The sequence below is a fragment of the Phyllobates terribilis genome, unplaced genomic scaffold (assembly GCF_046119375.1).
Source record: "Phyllobates terribilis strain yellow unplaced genomic scaffold, ASM4611937v1 Scaffold_123__1_contigs__length_5148117, whole genome shotgun sequence".
Taxonomy (NCBI): domain Eukaryota; kingdom Metazoa; phylum Chordata; class Amphibia; order Anura; family Dendrobatidae; genus Phyllobates; species Phyllobates terribilis.
The window spans coordinates 164,101-180,088 of NW_027362883.1; the positions used below are offsets into that span (position 1 = coordinate 164,101).

General features: G+C 45.1%; 12 non-coding genes across 12 annotated transcripts; all 12 read left to right on the forward strand.

Moving 5' to 3' along the window:
• Window positions 1–316: 316 nt before the first annotated feature.
• Window positions 317–507, forward strand: LOC141202294 (U2 spliceosomal RNA). Its single transcript, XR_012273572.1, has one exon. It is a non-coding gene; the product is annotated as a U2 spliceosomal RNA (small nuclear RNA).
• A 1,115-nt stretch (window positions 508–1,622) lies between these two features.
• On the forward strand, window positions 1,623–1,813 carry LOC141202307 (U2 spliceosomal RNA). Its single transcript, XR_012273584.1, has one exon. It is a non-coding gene; the product is annotated as a U2 spliceosomal RNA (small nuclear RNA).
• A 1,115-nt stretch (window positions 1,814–2,928) lies between these two features.
• Window positions 2,929–3,119, forward strand: LOC141202319 (U2 spliceosomal RNA). Its single transcript, XR_012273595.1, has one exon. It is a non-coding gene; the product is annotated as a U2 spliceosomal RNA (small nuclear RNA).
• Window positions 3,120–4,234: 1,115 nt separating this feature from the next.
• Window positions 4,235–4,425, forward strand: LOC141202191 (U2 spliceosomal RNA). Its single transcript, XR_012273473.1, has one exon. It is a non-coding gene; the product is annotated as a U2 spliceosomal RNA (small nuclear RNA).
• Window positions 4,426–5,540: 1,115 nt separating this feature from the next.
• On the forward strand, window positions 5,541–5,731 carry LOC141202330 (U2 spliceosomal RNA). The gene has a single exon (XR_012273606.1). It is a non-coding gene; the product is annotated as a U2 spliceosomal RNA (small nuclear RNA).
• A 1,115-nt stretch (window positions 5,732–6,846) lies between these two features.
• LOC141202341 (U2 spliceosomal RNA) lies at window positions 6,847–7,037 on the forward strand. The gene has a single exon (XR_012273617.1). It is a non-coding gene; the product is annotated as a U2 spliceosomal RNA (small nuclear RNA).
• A 1,115-nt stretch (window positions 7,038–8,152) lies between these two features.
• LOC141202192 (U2 spliceosomal RNA) lies at window positions 8,153–8,343 on the forward strand. Its single transcript, XR_012273474.1, has one exon. It is a non-coding gene; the product is annotated as a U2 spliceosomal RNA (small nuclear RNA).
• Window positions 8,344–9,457: 1,114 nt separating this feature from the next.
• LOC141202353 (U2 spliceosomal RNA) lies at window positions 9,458–9,648 on the forward strand. The gene has a single exon (XR_012273628.1). It is a non-coding gene; the product is annotated as a U2 spliceosomal RNA (small nuclear RNA).
• A 1,115-nt stretch (window positions 9,649–10,763) lies between these two features.
• LOC141202531 (U2 spliceosomal RNA) lies at window positions 10,764–10,954 on the forward strand. Its single transcript, XR_012273797.1, has one exon. It is a non-coding gene; the product is annotated as a U2 spliceosomal RNA (small nuclear RNA).
• Window positions 10,955–12,069: 1,115 nt separating this feature from the next.
• On the forward strand, window positions 12,070–12,260 carry LOC141202370 (U2 spliceosomal RNA). The gene has a single exon (XR_012273645.1). It is a non-coding gene; the product is annotated as a U2 spliceosomal RNA (small nuclear RNA).
• Window positions 12,261–13,375: 1,115 nt separating this feature from the next.
• On the forward strand, window positions 13,376–13,566 carry LOC141202364 (U2 spliceosomal RNA). Its single transcript, XR_012273639.1, has one exon. It is a non-coding gene; the product is annotated as a U2 spliceosomal RNA (small nuclear RNA).
• A 1,115-nt stretch (window positions 13,567–14,681) lies between these two features.
• Window positions 14,682–14,872, forward strand: LOC141202375 (U2 spliceosomal RNA). Its single transcript, XR_012273650.1, has one exon. It is a non-coding gene; the product is annotated as a U2 spliceosomal RNA (small nuclear RNA).
• Window positions 14,873–15,988: the final 1,116 nt, after the last annotated feature.

Below are 15,988 nucleotides of genomic sequence, written 5' to 3' on the forward strand. Positions count from 1 at the left end.
TGTAATCAGGAGCCCTCCTGCTAAGGGTAGACAGCTGCTCGTTCCACCCCACCCCCCGCCTTAATTGGTTCTCCTCCCTTCCAACGGTGTTGAGGCGGGTGGGAACAGCAGGGGGTGAAGGTGCTGTGTTTAAAGAGGTGGAGTTATGCAGATCTAAAACGCGTGGATTGCAGCAGCAGCAAGCCGAAAAGTGCAGGCATGTAAGGGATCTAGAGGTTGACAACATGTCTTCTTAACGGGAGTCCAGGAGCTCATCTCCACAAATGGACTTTTCAGGATCCTTGGGTGGCTCCGTAGTTTGAAACCAATTCTGGTTATCGCTTCTCGGCCTTTTGGCTAAGATCAAGTGTAGTATCTGTTCTTATCAGTTTAATATCTGATACGTCCCCTATCTGGGGACCATATATTAAATGGATTTTTAGAACAGGGAGATGGAAAAAGAGCTTGCTCTGTCCACTCCACGCATTGACCTGGTATTGCAGTATCTCCAGGACCGGTGCACCCCTTCTTTAATGCAGTTTCTAAAATCAGAAAGAATTGAATTCAATGTTTTTTGTTCATTTTGCTTGTTTGTCGGATTTGGGGATGGACTCTTTGGCTTTGCTTTTCTTCTCCTCATTGGATTTTTCATGTTCAAAGTTGCAGAAGCCAGATTACAAGCTCATTTTGGTTCAACTTCAGCAACTGTGCATTGCATTGCCATGTAATGTGATGCAATGCTATCTTTCTAGCTCTCCCTTTTTACTTCCTTTTGGATAAACAGACATATTAGGCAAGCATTTTGGAGCTTTCACCTAAATAACTACAGGTGGTGAGATAAGCTGCACAATATAATTGACCTTTCAGTATATTGTTGCACACACACCATCTATTTAGCAAATGCCCTTGTTATCAACAGCAGCCTTTTAAACTCACCTGAGCTAACAGGTATGTGCGCTGGTTACTCTGCTGCGCTTAAAATTTCTTTTTTGGTTTGCTACAATGCCTTTTCTGAAACGTTGTCTCCTTCTGCTGGAACACTGACTTCTTTCATTTAATGCCTGCAGACTATAAAAGAGAACCCAACCCAAAAAGTTTGGTTGATTAGTCTGTGGCATTCTGTTAAACTGTTGCTTATGGCGGTCTCTGTGAGCTTCTCAGCGACATTCAGCCAGCCAGGTATCCTGCCTGCAGTAGATGGAATGTGGCAATGGAACGCTGGCTGCGCGTGTCATAATAGGCTCTGAGCCTTTATATACCTGTGCACAGCAGCAGCCACCTTCAGTCTGCTGCTGGACAGCCAGCAGCAGCAGCAGCAGGAGAGGTATGTAATCAGGAGCCCTCCTGCTAAGGGTAGACAGCTGCTCGTTCCACCCCACCCCCCGCCTTAATTGGTTCTCCTCCCTTCCAACGGTGTTGAGGCGGGTGGGAACAGCAGGGGGTGAAGGTGCTGTGTTTAAAGAGGTGGAGTTATGCAGATCTAAAACGCGTGGATTGCAGCAGCAGCAAGCCGAAAAGTGCAGGCATGTAAGGGATCTAGAGGTTGACAACATGTCTTCTTAACGGGAGTCCAGGAGCTCATCTCCACAAATGGACTTTTCAGGATCCTTGGGTGGCTCCGTAGTTTGAAACCAATTCTGGTTATCGCTTCTCGGCCTTTTGGCTAAGATCAAGTGTAGTATCTGTTCTTATCAGTTTAATATCTGATACGTCCCCTATCTGGGGACCATATATTAAATGGATTTTTAGAACAGGGAGATGGAAAAAGAGCTTGCTCTGTCCACTCCACGCATTGACCTGGTATTGCAGTATCTCCAGGACCGGTGCACCCCTTCTTTAATGCAGTTTCTAAAATCAGAAAGAATTGAATTCAATGTTTTTTGTTCATTTTGCTTGTTTGTCGGATTTGGGGATGGACTCTTTGGCTTTGCTTTTCTTCTCCTCATTGGATTTTTCATGTTCAAAGTTGCAGAAGCCAGATTACAAGCTCATTTTGGTTCAACTTCAGCAACTGTGCATTGCATTGCCATGTAATGTGATGCAATGCTATCTTTCTAGCTCTCCCTTTTTACTTCCTTTTGGATAAACAGACATATTAGGCAAGCATTTTGGAGCTTTCACCTAAATAACTACAGGTGGTGAGATAAGCTGCACAATATAATTGACCTTTCAGTATATTGTTGCACACACACCATCCATTTAGCAAATGCCCTTGTTATCAACAGCAGCCTTTTAAACTCACCTGAGCTAACAGGTATGTGCGCTGGTTACTCTGCTGCGCTTAAAATTTCTTTTTTGGTTTGCTACAATGCCTTTTCTGAAACGTTGTCTCCTTCTGCTGGAACACTGACTTCTTTCATTTAATGCCTGCAGACTATAAAAGAGAACCCAACCCAAAAAGTTTGGTTGATTAGTCTGTGGCATTCTGTTAAACTGTTGCTTATGGCGGTCTCTGTGAGCTTCTCAGCGACATTCAGCCAGCCAGGTATCCTGCCTGCAGTAGATGGAATGTGGCAATGGAACGCTGGCTGCGCGTGTCATAATAGGCTCTGAGCCTTTATATACCTGTGCACAGCAGCAGCCACCTTCAGTCTGCTGCTGGACAGCCAGCAGCAGCAGCAGCAGGAGAGGTATGTAATCAGGAGCCCTCCTGCTAAGGGTAGACAGCTGCTCGTTCCACCCCACCCCCCGCCTTAATTGGTTCTCCTCCCTTCCAACGGTGTTGAGGCGGGTGGGAACAGCAGGGGGTGAAGGTGCTGTGTTTAAAGAGGTGGAGTTATGCAGATCTAAAACGCGTGGATTGCAGCAGCAGCAAGCCGAAAAGTGCAGGCATGTAAGGGATCTAGAGGTTGACAACATGTCTTCTTAACGGGAGTCCAGGAGCTCATCTCCACAAATGGACTTTTCAGGATCCTTGGGTGGCTCCGTAGTTTGAAACCAATTCTGGTTATCGCTTCTCGGCCTTTTGGCTAAGATCAAGTGTAGTATCTGTTCTTATCAGTTTAATATCTGATACGTCCCCTATCTGGGGACCATATATTAAATGGATTTTTAGAACAGGGAGATGGAAAAAGAGCTTGCTCTGTCCACTCCACGCATTGACCTGGTATTGCAGTATCTCCAGGACCGGTGCACCCCTTCTTTAGTGCAGTTTCTAAAATCAGAAAGAATTGAATTCAATGTTTTTTGTTCATTTTGCTTGTTTGTCGGATTTGGGGATGGACTCTTTGGCTTTGCTTTTCTTCTCCTCATTGGATTTTTCATGTTCAAAGTTGCAGAAGCCAGATTACAAGCTCATTTTGGTTCAACTTCAGCAACTGTGCATTGCATTGCCATGTAATGTGATGCAATGCTATCTTTCTAGCTCTCCCTTTTTACTTCCTTTTGGATAAACAGACATATTAGGCAAGCATTTTGGAGCTTTCACCTAAATAACTACAGGTGGTGAGATAAGCTGCACAATATAATTGACCTTTCAGTATATTGTTGCACACACACCATCTATTTAGCAAATGCCCTTGTTATCAACAGCAGCCTTTTAAACTCACCTGAGCTAACAGGTATGTGCGCTGGTTACTCTGCTGCGCTTAAAATTTCTTTTTTGGTTTGCTACAATGCCTTTTCTGAAACGTTGTCTCCTTCTGCTGGAACACTGACTTCTTTCATTTAATGCCTGCAGACTATAAAAGAGAACCCAACCCAAAAAGTTTGGTTGATTAGTCTGTGGCATTCTGTTAAACTGTTGCTTATGGCGGTCTCTGTGAGCTTCTCAGCGACATTCAGCCAGCCAGGTATCCTGCCTGCAGTAGATGGAATGTGGCAATGGAACGCTGGCTGCGCGTGTCATAATAGGCTCTGAGCCTTTATATACCTGTGCACAGCAGCAGCCACCTTCAGTCCGCTGCTGGACAGCCAGCAGCAGCAGCAGCAGGAGAGGTATGTAATCAGGAGCCCTCCTGCTAAGGGTAGACAGCTGCTCGTTCCACCCCACCCCCCGCCTTAATTGGTTCTCCTCCCTTCCAACGGTGTTGAGGCGGGTGGGAACAGCAGGGGGTGAAGGTGCTGTGTTTAAAGAGGTGGAGTTATGCAGATCTAAAACGCGTGGATTGCAGCAGCAGCAAGCCGAAAAGTGCAGGTATGTAAGGGATCTAGAGGTTGACAACATGTCTTCTTAACGGGAGTCCAGGAGCTCATCTCCACAAATGGACTTTTCAGGATCCTTGGGTGGCTCCGTAGTTTGAAACCAATTCTGGTTATCGCTTCTCGGCCTTTTGGCTAAGATCAAGTGTAGTATCTGTTCTTATCAGTTTAATATCTGATACGTCCCCTATCTGGGGACCATATATTAAATGGATTTTTAGAACAGGGAGATGGAAAAAGAGCTTGCTCTGTCCACTCCACGCATTGACCTGGTATTGCAGTATCTCCAGGACCGGTGCAACCCTTCTTTAATGCAGTTTCTAAAATCAGAAAGAATTGAATTCAATGTTTTTTGTTCATTTTGCTTGTTTGTCGGATTTGGGGATGGACTCTTTGGCTTTGCTTTTCTTCTCCTCATTGGATTTTTCATGTTCAAAGTTGCAGAAGCCAGATTACAAGCTCATTTTGGTTCAACTTCAGCAACTGTGCATTGCATTGCCATGTAATGTGATGCAATGCTATCTTTCTAGCTCTCCCTTTTTACTTCCTTTTGGATAAACAGACATATTAGGCAAGCATTTTGGAGCTTTCACCTAAATAACTACAGGTGGTGAGATAAGCTGCACAATATAATTGACCTTTCAGTATATTGTTGCACACACACCATCTATTTAGCAAATGCCCTTGTTATCAACAGCAGCCTTTTAAACTCACCTGAGCTAACAGGTATGTGCGCTGGTTACTCTGCTGCGCTTAAAATTTCTTTTTTGGTTTGCTACAATGCCTTTTCTGAAACGTTGTCTCCTTCTGCTGGAACACTGACTTCTTTCATTTAATGCCTGCAGACTATAAAAGAGAACCCAACCCAAAAAGTTTGGTTGATTAGTCTGTGGCATTCTGTTAAACTGTTGCTTATGGCGGTCTCTGTGAGCTTCTCAGCGACATTCAGCCAGCCAGGTATCCTGCCTGCAGTAGATGGAATGTGGCAATGGAACGCTGGCTGCGCGTGTCATAATAGGCTCTGAGCCTTTATATACCTGTGCACAGCAGCAGCCACCTTCAGTCTGCTGCTGGACAGCCAGCAGCAGCAGCAGCAGGAGAGGTATGTAATCAGGAGCCCTCCTGCTAAGGGTAGACAGCTGCTCGTTCCACCCCACCCCCCGCCTTAATTGGTTCTCCTCCCTTCCAATGGTGTTGAGGCGGGTGGGAACAGCAGGGGGTGAAGGTGCTGTGTTTAAAGAGGTAGAGTTATGCAGATCTAAAACGCGTGGATTGCAGCAGCAGCAAGCCGAAAAGTGCAGGCATGTAAGGGATCTAGAGGTTGACAACATGTCTTCTTAACGGGAGTCCAGGAGCTCATCTCCACAAATGGACTTTTCAGGATCCTTGGGTGGCTCCGTAGTTTGAAACCAATTCTGGTTATCGCTTCTCGGCCTTTTGGCTAAGATCAAGTGTAGTATCTGTTCTTATCAGTTTAATATCTGATACGTCCCCTATCTGGGGACCATATATTAAATGGATTTTTAGAACAGGGAGATGGAAAAAGAGCTTGCTCTGTCCACTCCACGCATTGACCTGGTATTGCAGTATCTCCAGGACCGGTGCACCCCTTCTTTAATGCAGTTTCTAAAATCAGAAAGAATTGAATTCAATGTTTTTTGTTCATTTTGCTTGTTTGTCGGATTTGGGGATGGACTCTTTGGCTTTGCTTTTCTTCTCCTCATTGGATTTTTCATGTTCAAAGTTGCAGAAGCCAGATTACAAGCTCATTTTGGTTCAACTTCAGCAACTGTGCATTGCATTGCCATGTAATGTGATGCAATGCTATCTTTCTAGCTCTCCCTTTTTACTTCCTTTTGGATAAACAGACATATTAGGCAAGCATTTTGGAGCTTTCACCTAAATAACTACAGGTGGTGAGATAAGCTGCACAATATAATTGACCTTTCAGTATATTGTTGCACACACACCATCCATTTAGCAAATGCCCTTGTTATCAACAGCAGCCTTTTAAACTCACCTGAGCTAACAGGTATGTGCGCTGGTTACTCTGCTGCGCTTAAAATTTCTTTTTTGGTTTGCTACAATGCCTTTTCTGAAACGTTGTCTCCTTCTGCTGGAACACTGACTTCTTTCATTTAATGCCTGCAGACTATAAAAGAGAACCCAACCCAAAAAGTTTGGTTGATTAGTCTGTGGCATTCTGTTAAACTGTTGCTTATGGCGGTCTCTGTGAGCTTCTCAGCGACATTCAGCCAGCCAGGTATCCTGCCTGCAGTAGATGGAATGTGGCAATGGAACGCTGGCTGCGCGTGTCATAATAGGCTCTGAGCCTTTATATACCTGTGCACAGCAGCAGCCACCTTCAGTCTGCTGCTGGACAGCCAGCAGCAGCAGCAGCAGGAGAGGTATGTAATCAGGAGCCCTCCTGCTAAGGGTAGACAGCTGCTCGTTCCACCCCACCCCCCGCCTTAATTGGTTCTCCTCCCTTCCAACGGTGTTGAGGCGGGTGGGAACAGCAGGGGGTGAAGGTGCTGTGTTTAAAGAGGTGGAGTTATGCAGATCTAAAACGCGTGGATTGCAGCAGCAGCAAGCCGAAAAGTGCAGGCATGTAAGGGATCTAGAGGTTGACAACATGTCTTCTTAACGGGAGTCCAGGAGCTCATCTCCACAAATGGACTTTTCAGGATCCTTGGGTGGCTCCGTAGTTTGAAACCAATTCTGGTTATCGCTTCTCGGCCTTTTGGCTAAGATCAAGTGTAGTATCTGTTCTTATCAGTTTAATATCTGATACGTCCCCTATCTGGGGACCATATATTAAATGGATTTTTAGAACAGGGAGATGGAAAAAGAGCTTGCTCTGTCCACTCCACGCATTGACCTGGTATTGCAGTATCTCCAGGACCGGTGCACCCCTTCTTTAGTGCAGTTTCTAAAATCAGAAAGAATTGAATTCAATGTTTTTTGTTCATTTTGCTTGTTTGTCGGATTTGGGGATGGACTCTTTGGCTTTGCTTTTCTTCTCCTCATTGGATTTTTCATGTTCAAAGTTGCAGAAGCCAGATTACAAGCTCATTTTGGTTCAACTTCAGCAACTGTGCATTGCATTGCCATGTAATGTGATGCAATGCTATCTTTCTAGCTCTCCCTTTTTACTTCCTTTTGGATAAACAGACATATTAGGCAAGCATTTTGGAGCTTTCACCTAAATAACTACAGGTGGTGAGATAAGCTGCACAATATAATTGACCTTTCAGTATATTGTTGCACACACACCATCTATTTAGCAAATGCCCTTGTTATCAACAGCAGCCTTTTAAACTCACCTGAGCTAACAGGTATGTGCGCTGGTTACTCTGCTGCGCTTAAAATTTCTTTTTTGGTTTGCTACAATGCCTTTTCTGAAACGTTGTCTCCTTCTGCTGGAACACTGACTTCTTTCATTTAATGCCTGCAGACTATAAAAGAGAACCCAACCCAAAAAGTTTGGTTGATTAGTCTGTGGCATTCTGTTAAACTGTTGCTTATGGCGGTCTCTGTGAGCTTCTCAGCGACATTCAGCCAGCCAGGTATCCTGCCTGCAGTAGATGGAATGTGGCAATGGAACGCTGGCTGCGCGTGTCATAATAGGCTCTGAGCCTTTATATACCTGTGCACAGCAGCAGCCACCTTCAGTCCGCTGCTGGACAGCCAGCAGCAGCAGCAGCAGGAGAGGTATGTAATCAGGAGCCCTCCTGCTAAGGGTAGACAGCTGCTCGTTCCACCCCACCCCCCGCCTTAATTGGTTCTCCTCCCTTCCAACGGTGTTGAGGCGGGTGGGAACAGCAGGGGGTGAAGGTGCTGTGTTTAAAGAGGTGGAGTTATGCAGATCTAAAACGCGTGGATTGCAGCAGCAGCAAGCCGAAAAGTGCAGGTATGTAAGGGATCTAGAGGTTGACAACATGTCTTCTTAACGGGAGTCCAGGAGCTCATCTCCACAAATGGACTTTTCAGGATCCTTGGGTGGCTCCGTAGTTTGAAACCAATTCTGGTTATCGCTTCTCGGCCTTTTGGCTAAGATCAAGTGTAGTATCTGTTCTTATCAGTTTAATATCTGATACGTCCCCTATCTGGGGACCATATATTAAATGGATTTTTAGAACAGGGAGATGGAAAAAGAGCTTGCTCTGTCCACTCCACGCATTGACCTGGTATTGCAGTATCTCCAGGACCGGTGCAACCCTTCTTTAATGCAGTTTCTAAAATCAGAAAGAATTGAATTCAATGTTTTTTGTTCATTTTGCTTGTTTGTCGGATTTGGGGATGGACTCTTTGGCTTTGCTTTTCTTCTCCTCATTGGATTTTTCATGTTCAAAGTTGCAGAAGCCAGATTACAAGCTCATTTTGGTTCAACTTCAGCAACTGTGCATTGCATTGCCATGTAATGTGATGCAATGCTATCTTTCTAGCTCTCCCTTTTTACTTCCTTTTGGATAAACAGACATATTAGGCAAGCATTTTGGAGCTTTCACCTAAATAACTACAGGTGGTGAGATAAGCTGCAAATATAATTGACCTTTCAGTATATTGTTGCACACACACCATCTATTTAGCAAATGCCCTTGTTATCAACAGCAGCCTTTTAAACTCACCTGAGCTAACAGGTATGTGCGCTGGTTACTCTGCTGCGCTTAAAATTTCTTTTTTGGTTTGCTACAATGCCTTTTCTGAAACGTTGTCTCCTTCTGCTGGAACACTGACTTCTTTCATTTAATGCCTGCAGACTATAAAAGAGAACCCAACCCAAAAAGTTTGGTTGATTAGTCTGTGGCATTCTGTTAAACTGTTGCTTATGGCGGTCTCTGTGAGCTTCTCAGCGACATTCAGCCAGCCAGGTATCCTGCCTGCAGTAGATGGAATGTGGCAATGGAACGCTGGCTGCGCGTGTCATAATAGGCTCTGAGCCTTTATATACCTGTGCACAGCAGCAGCCACCTTCAGTCTGCTGCTGGACAGCCAGCAGCAGCAGCAGCAGGAGAGGTATGTAATCAGGAGCCCTCCTGCTAAGGGTAGACAGCTGCTCGTTCCACCCCACCCCCCGCCTTAATTGGTTCTCCTCCCTTCCAATGGTGTTGAGGCGGGTGGGAACAGCAGGGGGTGAAGGTGCTGTGTTTAAAGAGGTAGAGTTATGCAGATCTAAAACGCGTGGATTGCAGCAGCAGCAAGCCGAAAAGTGCAGGCATGTAAGGGATCTAGAGGTTGACAACATGTCTTCTTAACGGGAGTCCAGGAGCTCATCTCCACAAATGGACTTTTCAGGATCCTTGGGTGGCTCCGTAGTTTGAAACCAATTCTGGTTATCGCTTCTCGGCCTTTTGGCTAAGATCAAGTGTAGTATCTGTTCTTATCAGTTTAATATCTGATACGTCCCCTATCTGGGGACCATATATTAAATGGATTTTTAGAACAGGGAGATGGAAAAAGAGCTTGCTCTGTCCACTCCACGCATTGACCTGGTATTGCAGTATCTCCAGGACCGGTGCACCCCTTCTTTAATGCAGTTTCTAAAATCAGAAAGAATTGAATTCAATGTTTTTTGTTCATTTTGCTTGTTTGTCGGATTTGGGGATGGACTCTTTGGCTTTGCTTTTCTTCTCCTCATTGGATTTTTCATGTTCAAAGTTGCAGAAGCCAGATTACAAGCTCATTTTGGTTCAACTTCAGCAACTGTGCATTGCATTGCCATGTAATGTGATGCAATGCTATCTTTCTAGCTCTCCCTTTTTACTTCCTTTTGGATAAACAGACATATTAGGCAAGCATTTTGGAGCTTTCACCTAAATAACTTCAGGTGGTGAGATAAGCTGCACAATATAATTGACCTTTCAGTATATTGTTGCACACACACCATCTATTTAGCAAATGCCCTTGTTATCAACAGCAGCCTTTTAAACTCACCTGAGCTAACAGGTATGTGCGCTGGTTACTCTGCTGCGCTTAAAATTTCTTTTTTGGTTTGCTACAATGCCTTTTCTGAAACGTTGTCTCCTTCTGCTGGAACACTGACTTCTTTCATTTAATGCCTGCAGACTATAAAAGAGAACCCAACCCAAAAAGTTTGGTTGATTAGTCTGTGGCATTCTGTTAAACTGTTGCTTATGGCGGTCTCTGTGAGCTTCTCAGCGACATTCAGCCAGCCAGGTATCCTGCCTGCAGTAGATGGAATGTGGCAATGGAACGCTGGCTGCGCGTGTCATAATAGGCTCTGAGCCTTTATATACCTGTGCACAGCAGCAGCCACCTTCAGTCTGCTGCTGGACAGCCAGCAGCAGCAGCAGCAGGAGAGGTATGTAATCAGGAGCCCTCCTGCTAAGGGTAGACAGCTGCTCGTTCCACCCCACCCCCCGCCTTAATTGGTTCTCCTCCCTTCCAACGGTGTTGAGGCGGGTGGGAACAGCAGGGGGTGAAGGTGCTGTGTTTAAAGAGGTGGAGTTATGCAGATCTAAAACGCGTGGATTGCAGCAGCAGCAAGCCGAAAAGTGCAGGCATGTAAGGGATCTAGAGGTTGACAACATGTCTTCTTAACGGGAGTCCAGGAGCTCATCTCCACAAATGGACTTTTCAGGATCCTTGGGTGGCTCCGTAGTTTGAAACCAATTCTGGTTATCGCTTCTCGGCCTTTTGGCTAAGATCAAGTGTAGTATCTGTTCTTATCAGTTTAATATCTGATATGTCCCCTATCTGGGGACCATATATTAAATGGATTTTTAGAACAGGGAGATGGAAAAAGAGCTTGCTCTGTCCACTCCACGCATTGACCTGGTATTGCAGTATCTCCAGGACCGGTGCACCCCTTCTTTAATTCAGTTTCTAAAATCAGAAAGAATTGAATTCAATGTTTTTTGTTCATTTTGCTTGTTTGTCGGATTTGGGGATGGACTCTTTGGCTTTGCTTTTCTTCTCCTCATTGGATTTTTCATGTTCAAAGTTGCAGAAGCCAGATTACAAGCTCATTTTGGTTCAACTTCAGCAACTGTGCATTGCATTGCCATGTAATGTGATGCAATGCTATCTTTCTAGCTCTCCCTTTTTACTTCCTTTTGGATAAACAGACATATTAGGCAAGCATTTTGGAGCTTTCACCTAAATAACTACAGGTGGTGAGATAAGCTGCACAATATAATTGACCTTTCAGTATATTGTTGCACACACACCATCTATTTAGCAAATGCCCTTGTTATCAACAGCAGCCTTTTAAACTCACCTGAGCTAACAGGTATGTGCGCTGGTTACTCTGCTGCGCTTAAAATTTCTTTTTTGGTTTGCTACAATGCCTTTTCTGAAACGTTGTCTCCTTCTGCTGGAACACTGACTTCTTTCATTTAATGCCTGCAGACTATAAAAGAGAACCCAACCCAAAAAGTTTGGTTGATTAGTCTGTGGCATTCTGTTAAACTGTTGCTTATGGCGGTCTCTGTGAGCTTCTCAGCGACATTCAGCCAGCCAGGTATCCTGCCTGCAGTAGATGGAATGTGGCAATGGAACGCTGGCTGCGCGTGTCATAATAGGCTCTGAGCCTTTATATACCTGTGCACAGCAGCAGCCACCTTCAGTCTGCTGCTGGACAGCCAGCAGCAGCAGCAGCAGGAGAGGTATGTAATCAGGAGCCCTCCTGCTAAGGGTAGACAGCTGCTCGTTCCACCCCACCCCCCGCCTTAATTGGTTCTCCTCCCTTCCAACGGTGTTGAGGCGGGTGGGAACAGCAGGGGGTGAAGGTGCTGTGTTTAAAGAGGTGGAGTTATGCAGATCTAAAACGCGTGGATTGCAGCAGCAGCAAGCCGAAAAGTGCAGGCATGTAAGGGATCTAGAGGTTGACAACATGTCTTCTTAACGGGAGTCCAGGAGCTCATCTCCACAAATGGACTTTTCAGGATCCTTGGGTGGCTCCGTAGTTTGAAACCAATTCTGGTTATCGCTTCTCGGCCTTTTGGCTAAGATCAAGTGTAGTATCTGTTCTTATCAGTTTAATATCTGATACGTCCCCTATCTGAGGACCATATATTAAATGGATTTTTAGAACAGGGAGATGGAAAAAGAGCTTGCTCTGTCCACTCCACGCATTGACCTGGTATTGCAGTATCTCCAGGACCGGTGCACCCCTTCTTTAATGCAGTTTCTAAAATCAGAAAGAATTGAGTTCAATGTTTTTTGTTCATTTTGCTTGTTTGTCGGATTTGGGGATGGACTCTTTGGCTTTGCTTTTCTTCTCCTCATTGGATTTTTCATGTTCAAAGTTGCAGAAGCCAGATTACAAGCTCATTTTGGTTCAACTTCAGCAACTGTGCATTGCATTGCCATGTAATGTGATGCAATGCTATCTTTCTAGCTCTCCCTTTTTACTTCCTTTTGGATAAACAGACATATTAGGCAAGCATTTTGGAGCTTTCACCTAAATAACTACAGGTGGTGAGATAAGCTGCACAATATAATTGACCTTTCAGTATATTGTTGCACACACACCATCTATTTAGCAAATGCCCTTGTTATCAACAGCAGCCTTTTAAACTCACCTGAGCTAACAGGTATGTGCGCTGGTTACTCTGCTGCGCTTAAAATTTCTTTTTTGGTTTGCTACAATGCCTTTTCTGAAACGTTGTCTCCTTCTGCTGGAACACTGACTTCTTTCATTTAATGCCTGCAGACTATAAAAGAGAACCCAACCCAAAAAGTTTGGTTGATTAGTCTGTGGCATTCTGTTAAACTGTTGCTTATGGCGGTCTCTGTGAGCTTCTCAGCGACATTCAGCCAGCCAGGTATCCTGCCTGCAGTAGATGGAATGTGGCAATGGAACGCTGGCTGCGCGTGTCATAATAGGCTCTGAGCCTTTATATACCTGTGCACAGCAGCAGCCACCTTCAGTCTGCTGCTGGACAGCCAGCAGCAGCAGCAGCAGGAGAGGTATGTAATCAGGAGCCCTCCTGCTAAGGGTAGACAGCTGCTCGTTCCACCCCACCCCCCGCCTTAATTGGTTCTCCTCCCTTCCAACGGTGTTGAGGCGGGTGGGAACAGCAGGGGGTGAAGGTGCTGTGTTTAAAGAGGTGGAGTTATGCAGATCTAAAACGCGTGGATTGCAGCAGCAGCAAGCCGAAAAGTGCAGGCATGTAAGGGATCTAGAGGTTGACAACATGTCTTCTTAACGGGAGTCCAGGAGCTCATCTCCACAAATGGACTTTTCAGGATCCTTGGGTGGCTCCGTAGTTTGAAACCAATTCTGGTTATCGCTTCTCGGCCTTTTGGCTAAGATCAAGTGTAGTATCTGTTCTTATCAGTTTAATATCTGATACGTCCCCTATCTGGGGACCATATATTAAATGGATTTTTAGAACAGGGAGATGGAAAAAGAGCTTGCTCTGTCCACTCCACGCATTGACCTGGTATTGCAGTATCTCCAGGACCGGTGCACCCCTTCTTTAATGCAGTTTCTAAAATCAGAAAGAATTGAATTCAATGATTTTTGTTCATTTTGCTTGTTTGTCGGATTTGGGGATGGACTCTTTGGCTTTGCTTTTCTTCTCCTCATTGGATTTTTCATGTTCAAAGTTGCAGAAGCCAGATTACAAGCTCATTTTGGTTCAACTTCAGCAACTGTGCATTGCATTGCCATGTAATGTGATGCAATGCTATCTTTCTAGCTCTCCCTTTTTACTTCCTTTTGGATAAACAGACATATTAGGCAAGCATTTTGGAGCTTTCACCTAAATAACTACAGGTGGTGAGATAAGCTGCACAATATAATTGACCTTTCAGTATATTGTTGCACACACACCATCTATTTAGCAAATGCCCTTGTTATCAACAGCAGCCTTTTAAACTCACCTGAGCTAACAGGTATGTGCGCTGGTTACTCTGCTGCGCTTAAAATTTCTTTTTTGGTTTGCTACAATGCCTTTTCTGAAACGTTGTCTCCTTCTGCTGGAACACTGACTTCTTTCATTTAATGCCTGCAGACTATAAAAGAGAACCCAACCCAAAAAGTTTGGTTGATTAGTCTGTGGCATTCTGTTAAACTGTTGCTTATGGCGGTCTCTGTGAGCTTCTCAGCGACATTCAGCCAGCCAGGTATCCTGCCTGCAGTAGATGGAATGTGGCAATGGAACGCTGGCTGCGCGTGTCATAATAGGCTCTGAGCCTTTATATACCTGTGCACAGCAGCAGCCACCTTCAGTCTGCTGCTGGACAGCAAGCAGCAGCAGCAGCAGGAGAGGTATGTAATCAGGAGCCCTCCTGCTAAGGGTAGACAGCTGCTCGTTCCACCCCACCCCCCGCCTTAATTGGTTCTCCTCCCTTCCAACGGTGTTGAGGCAGGTGGGAACAGCAGGGGGTGAAGGTGCTGTGTTTAAAGAGGTGGAGTTATGCAGATCTAAAACGCGTGGATTGCAGCAGCAGCAAGCCGAAAAGTGCAGGCATGTAAGGGATCTAGAGGTTGACAACATGTCTTCTTAACGGGAGTCCAGGAGCTCATCTCCACAAATGGACTTTTCAGGATCCTTGGGTGGCTCCGTAGTTTGAAACCAATTCTGGTTATCGCTTCTCGGCCTTTTGGCTAAGATCAAGTGTAGTATCTGTTCTTATCAGTTTAATATCTGATACGTCCCCTATCTGGGGACCATATATTAAATGGATTTTTAGAACAGGGAGATGGAAAAAGAGCTTGCTCTGTCCACTCCACGCATTGACCTGGTATTGCAGTATCTCCAGGACCGGTGCACCCCTTCTTTAATTCAGTTTCTAAAATCAGAAAGAATTGAATTCAATGTTTTTTGTTCATTTTGCTTGTTTGTCGGATTTGGGGATGGACTCTTTGGCTTTGCTTTTCTTCTCCTCATTGGATTTTTCATGTTCAAAGTTGCAGAAGCCAGATTACAAGCTCATTTTGGTTCAACTTCAGCAACTGTGCATTGCATTGCCATGTAATGTGATGCAATGCTATCTTTCTAGCTCTCCCTTTTTACTTCCTTTTGGATAAACAGACATATTAGGCAAGCATTTTGGAGCTTTCACCTAAATAACTACAGGTGGTGAGATAAGCTGCACAATATAATTGACCTTTCAGTATATTGTTGCACACACACCATCTATTTAGCAAATGCCCTTGTTATCAACAGCAGCCTTTTAAACTCACCTGAGCTAACAGGTATGTGCGCTGGTTACTCTGCTGCGCTTAAAATTTCTTTTTTGGTTTGCTACAATGCCTTTTCTGAAACGTTGTCTCCTTCTGCTGGAACACTGACTTCTTTCATTTAATGCCTGCAGACTATAAAAGAGAACCCAACCCAAAAAGTTTGGTTGATTAGTCTGTGGCATTCTGTTAAACTGTTGCTTATGGCGGTCTCTGTGAGCTTCTCAGCGACATTCAGCCAGCCAGGTATCCTGCCTGCAGTAGATGGAATGTGGCAATGGAACGCTGGCTGCGCGTGTCATAATAGGCTCTGAGCCTTTATATACCTGTGCACAGCAGCAGCCACCTTTAGTCTGCTGCTGGACAGCCAGCAGCAGCAGCAGCAGGAGAGGTATGTAATCAGGAGCCCTCCTGCTAAGGGTAGACAGCTGCTCGTTCCACCCCACCCCCCGCCTTAATTGGTTCTCCTCCCTTCCAACGGTGTTGAGGCGGGTGGGAACAGCAGGGGGTGAAGGTGCTGTGTTTAAAGAGGTGGAGTTATGCAGATCTAAAACGCGTGGATTGCAGCAGCAGCAAGCCGAAAAGTGCAGGCATGTAAGGGATCTAGAGGTTGACAACATGTCTTCTTAACGGGAGTCCAGGAGCTCATCTCCACAAATGGACTTTTCAGGATCCTTGGGTGGCTCCGTAGTTTGAAACCAATTCTGGTTA